Here is a 6,000-nt window from a genome sequence, read left to right as displayed (position 1 = left end):
ACTGTAGGGCCAATGTTCTCTTTGTACACCATAACAATTTTGTGATTCTTGAGATTCAGTAACTTCATAATTTTCCTACTCTTATTCCTTACCGAGCAGAGATACCAATGCATTTCCATTTCTATATGCAAAGCTAGAGATGACTACTGCTGCAATCTGCTAACCACATGCCTAACGACCCTGCTGCACAAACTTTGCACATCTGCCTAATATGAAAGCAAATCTAGCACTAAATAATTGAGCTTACCATCAGTGTTTTGAACAGTGCTTCCAGCGCCCTACAATAGCCAGCAAGGTTTCACTCAAGAGTTAGACTGGACTGTTACATTCTGCACAACCATTGGCATTATGAGGAGACAGCCCTTAACACCAACTGTACATTGAGAAGCTGAGGAATGAGAGTATGAAAAGGAGGAAGAGGAGGAGGAGGAGAGAGAGGAAGGCAGGAGGTAATCTTGACTCAGGGTTAGTTAGCCAAGCAGAACTCATTTGAGTGCAATATTTGTAATTACAACCCCAATGTCCTTTCTGCTGACAGTCCCATACCTCATCTGCCCTCTCTCACTGACGTATGCTGAGGCCTAATGGAAAAATAAAAGTCACTGCAAGATAAAAACTCCATACCAAACTTTTTTTTTTTTTTTTATAAAAGTACAATCATGCCATATTGCATGTAAAAGTCATTACATGCATTTTCCCCAAGTTCTGTATGCCTTTGCCTGTCCTACTATTCCAATGTTGTGCATAGTTGATGAACGTCTGTTGATTTTCAGTGAGAAGTGGCTTTACAGGATGACCCCAGCAGCTCTGGTTTGATAAGGCCTGGTTGCAGCCTTGGGTGGTAGCTGTCTCAATGCTACCTGACAGGCAACCACAAGGGCACTGGCAGGGTGGCTATGGTGGAAAGTTGAAAACTGTCTTCCTGAGAGAAAACAACAGCTTCGTGGTCCATGGAATCACTGCCACTTGCCCCACAGCAGTGTCTTAGAAATTCTAATAATCTGTTGGAGGATAGATTACTGCACTGCCATGACCCCTTGCAAATGTTTTTGCATACTGTAATCCAGAACCATGATGGCAGCCAGCTGATCTTGCATGAACTCCGTCCAAAATTTTACAGCAGAACTCAGACATTCTTGTGCTGCAATGAAGGCTAAGACACAACCATCAGACCCAGCAGCATGGTTGGGTCCACATGTGTGAACAGATTGGAAAGGATAGATTCCAAGCTCTGTGCAAAAACCTGCGTTAAGTAAGAGCCAGACTCTTCCATGCTCTTTGACATTGACAGCAGGCTTCCCAATAAACCAAGCATTTCATTCCTGAGGAAAAATACAAGGATCAGGTTGTGCAGGGAAGCAGAGGGCTGATGTAGGGAAGTGGGAGGTGTATATTTTCACCATCTGCAGCTTAAAAATCAGAAGAGATTCTGACAGGATGTGGATGGTTCCATCAGGATTGGGTAGAAAGATACCTGAGGTCATCATTGATGGCTTTCAGCAGCCCACTGGCCACAGCCTCAGTAATGGATATCCTAACAATAGCCAATACCATCTATAAAACAGGGGTTCAGACATGTAGGTTCATCTATCTCCCAATGGTTGTCTCCTGCTGCCACTAGTTGCCTTATCTTAAGAAAGATAATAAAGTATATCAGTGAGTATTGTACAATCAGTTGGATGAATTGACTCTCATCATGGATCCAGGTGTGAGGCCTGCAGCTATGCCAAATGGTAGGTGAAGCATATGAATGGCAAGTGTAAGTGCTGGTTGGTAGAAACTGTTTGTATGCAAGTGATAGCAGTGTGGTGAAATTAATTATATTTGAGCCTCATAATGCAATTGGTACAATATGGTACAATCTTGACTACCTGGGTAAGATCATCAAACTTCATGCAACTTCTTGGATTCTCAGGGTTTCATTCCTGACAGCTATCTGCTCCCACCACTTTTTGAAGAATAACATCTACCACCATCCCCATCCCCTGAGCAGGCACAGAACCATTCTGCTTCTTTTCACTTCCTTGACCAAGGTCTTTAGTACAATCTCAAACATCTTGGAAACCACACTCTGCCATGTGACTCCATTTTTCAATGTTCCCCTGCACTGTTGCCAGTACCTTCTCAAGGCACAATGAAATTCCCCTTTAAGAGGTTCAGGTTAGCCCTAAGCATGTTGTGCTGCTGGTGGAGGAAGTTTACGTTTAAGGCCATGGATGGAAGGCCAATCAAGCGGACAGTTTTGTCCCGATTGAAGGTGCACTCATCAAGGCAGTGGAGACTATTCCATCACATTATTTATGCTACAGGAGAAAAGGGCACATTAATTGTTGTGATCATTTGAAATTTGGTATTCTTGCATTTGTCCCGAGTACAAGCTTCAGCAACATACCCTCTTTCAGCAGTACTCAAGTACCAAACAGCTGTTGTATAACTGAGACAGAAGTACAATGAAATACATTCAAAAAAATAATTTTTTTCTTGTTTTATTATGTTGGCAAAAACATCATAAATTGTAAGTGAGACAAAGTTGAGATCCTTTTTTGCCAGTTACAGAACCAACTCCAGGAAGGATACAGATTTCCCAGAGGGACAAAAACACCTTTTTTAAAAAAGTCATACTTAATACTGGTGAGACTGGAGCTCCAGTGTGAGGTATTCAAGATAAGATGAACCAGAACAGGTCATTCACTAGTTTTCTGTCTTTCCCTTTGGAGATCGTTCCAAGATTAATTTCTTCTTGTGTATTTCAAATTAACTTCTTACTTCACTGTTAACTTGTATTTAGAATTCAACAGCACTCTTATTTCTCACATTGTACCATATTTATTTTTCATTTTACCTTTTAAAAATTAAGACCTATTCATTTACCCTGACAAACAGGAAATCACTAATTCGCTAACAACATTGCACATTTGTGGAAGTGCTCCTCCTAGCATTCCAGAGATAAAGCCTTAGTTTTATGGTTGAGTCACATTCATAACTTGCAAAAACTGACTCCCTGTTTCACACAGTTGTGATAACATATGCATCATGATACAGATGTTCTCTACTCATTGATGACTGTAGAATTTCCAAGAAGCGAAGTGAATGAAAAAATCTATGCCAATTAAGAGAGAAAAGATCAAAAATTCTCCAATCAATCGGTTTAGGTGATTGGAACTAGGTTTTTATTCAATGGTAGAAACAGGCAAGAAATTGGAGACCAGACTCCATCACCTCAGATAAAGACAAACAAATACGCATTGCCCCAACAACACCACCACATCATATAAGCTGTATGGGCCAAATATTGGACAATGGGATTTGAATAGTTCAATGGTTATTTTAGACCACACAGATTTGATGGACTGAAGAGCCTTTTTCTGCGCTGCAGACCTCTATGAAGCTGGTAGCCCAAGCCATAAGCATAGATTACTACTTTTAAAAGGCAGCATGAATAGAACCAGTTCCGCACATAGAACTATGCAGAGATAACCTCGGTTTATAAGATATAAAATATACATCAATGACAAACAAGGCTCTGCACTGAGAGGGTGCAAACTCATGAAAAGATTGCATAATGCCGAAAACCAATGGATTGGAGATTTCCAAAAGTCTGCCATAAATTCAGTGGCACACTGCACAAGCTATGCAGGAACATAATAATTGGCTGACAGAAGTTTGTGAGAACGCTTGTTATTGCTGTTAACCATCTTTTCGGATGTTGGATTGCTTCACTATGTTTGATGCTGAAGCAATCAACTATAGTATCACTCCACAATCAGGTTCAGTACAGTAGATATATTTTCTGCTGATTAGGGTCTTGTGGCAAAGTGGCTGCGAGGCAGAAAGTCAAGTCCCCACTGTCGAGGAACTCTGCTGAAATATATGCAATATCCAAAAACATGTAAAAAGACTGCCATCTCTTGGAAGAATTAAGAATGTTTTTGTAGAATGACAAGAAGTAGGGTTGCACTAGCTCATGGCATGGGTCCCTTGCAATCACATTGAATTGATAACTGGAGGCTAACCCCTTACTTCACATGATGAGACTGCCTAAAGAACTGCAATTCAACAGTAATAGCAAGATTTTGACAGTAGCAGAGAAGTGGAGCAGCTCACCAATTTGGGAGACACTGCCTTTTGATGTATTGGGTTAAAGGCTTGCAGGAGGTACAAAGGGATGTGGTCCACTCATAAACTAGAGACAAACATCTAGGCAAAGCTCAAGTAAGTATAGGAACACCATTAACTTAGCTAATGCACTCATCCAGCTAACTGTCAGGTTTCCAGATCCTGTCTACAAACATGGCCAAGAGAGGACAATGTGACAATCCAGCTATTGGAGTATGAGACAATCGGGAGAGCTCAGGTGTGTTTTCACAAGAGAATGATCAATGCACAGTAAAATCTACCGTGCAGGTATAGATGTGCTGAAGTGGTGTGTAGACCAGACCTGCATACTGAAAAAGTGTAGGCAAGTGAAAAAGGAGCTTGAAGGAACTTGAATCAATAAAAGTCACAAAGGAACCATTAACTGTGGCAACAGTAACTCTGCAATTAAGGAGAGAGCTGATCTTGACAAAAATTAACCTATTTCCTTCAATGTATTGAAATGTCAAAAGAGCACTTTACAGGGCCATTCTAACTAAAATATGATATTAAGACACTTTAGGTATATTAGGTCAGATGACCACAAGCTTAGTCAAAGAAATAAGTTTTGGAAGCTATTTAATGGAGGAAAATGAAAGAGAGAGTCAGAGATGTGTAAGGAGGAAATTCCAAAGCTTTGGACCTCAGTAGCTGAAGGCATAGCTGTTGACAGTGGAGCAATTAAATCAGGGAAGCAGAAGTTGCCAAAATTCAATGAGGTTATAGTATATGTCTTGACTGCCACTGCTGAGACCTTGTGGTCTCTGCCACCTCTGCCAATAGGATGGTTAAGGTAATTCATTGCCACTAATCCTCCTCAGGCTATACAGTGCATTGGGCCAATCTAATTATCAGTGGTAGAGGATAGACCACTGGTGAGTCTAAATAGAAGAGGTCCTTGTTTTGGTTAACAAGATAGTTTATTAAATGGCAGTGATAAGTACAGCTATATTACTAGTCAGACACAATTAATAGGTTTCTCAGGAGCTCTCTGTGAAGGCCAGTCCAGAACTCAATTGCCTCCAATGTGGGTCAAGTTTGCGGAACTCCCTTCCTAATGACAGCGTAGGTCTACCTAACGCAAATGGACTCCAGCTGCTCAACAAAGCTCACTACCACCTCCCAAGGGCAACTCGGAATGGGCAATAAATGCTCGTCCAGCCAGCGACCCACATCCTGTGAATAAAAAAAAAGACTGTGTGCATCATCAGATTATGTACAGCTAATTTAACCGCAGCTATAACTCTTTCAGAACATTACCAGGAAAACATCTTCCCCAAGCTCTTTTCCCCATTAATAACCATCATACATATGTATTTAACCATATTACCTCTACAACTCCTTATCTCCTCCCAAGTCTCTGACTTCACAAATGTAATGGTCTGGACATCTCAAAATTTTCCAGAAACACATCCTCTTCAGACCAGGAAGAATGTTTGGTCTTTCATTTAGATCATAAGATGATTAGATTTAGGAGCAGAATTAGGCCATTTGGCCCATAAAGTCTGCTCTACCACTCAATCATGACTCAATTGTTTCTCAACCCCATTCTCTTGCTTTCTCCCCAATACCCTTGATACCCTTACAAATCAAGGACCTATCTCTGTCTTAAGACACTCAATGACTTGGCCTCCACAGCCTTCTGTAGCAATAAGTTCCACAGATTCACCATCCACTGGCGGAAGAAATTCTTCCTCATCTCAGTTCACTTGAAGACTGTTGACCTTAATTCTGATCTGTGGATAATTTCCCTGTCGGAGGGTTTTTGACTTTTGGATATTTTTCGTGGAGGATTTTGTTTCTGGTAGGCCTTATCATTGGTCCATTGCTTTATCTGGATGATCTTCAATCTCTAAGTCCATTTGT

At 40.9% G+C, this 6,000-nt stretch overlaps 1 protein-coding gene across 2 annotated transcripts in view; it reads right to left on the bottom strand.

Moving 5' to 3' along the window:
- Positions 1-2,470: 2,470 nt before the first annotated feature.
- Positions 2,471-6,000, bottom strand: part of LOC109910573 (cystatin-like) — a 37,960-nt gene continuing 34,430 nt past the window's right edge. For both annotated transcript variants that reach the window (XR_007262936.1, XR_007262937.1), the window contains one exon: positions 2,471-5,310. The gene's annotated coding sequence lies outside the window, so the exon portion shown is untranslated. The remainder of the gene's footprint in view (positions 5,311-6,000) is intronic.

The sequence above is a fragment of the Rhincodon typus genome, chromosome 9 (assembly GCF_021869965.1).
Source record: "Rhincodon typus isolate 14 chromosome 9, sRhiTyp1.1, whole genome shotgun sequence".
In the NCBI taxonomy this organism is placed as follows: Eukaryota; Metazoa; Chordata; class Chondrichthyes; order Orectolobiformes; family Rhincodontidae; genus Rhincodon; species Rhincodon typus.
This window is presented reverse-complemented; position numbering and strand designations above follow the sequence as displayed.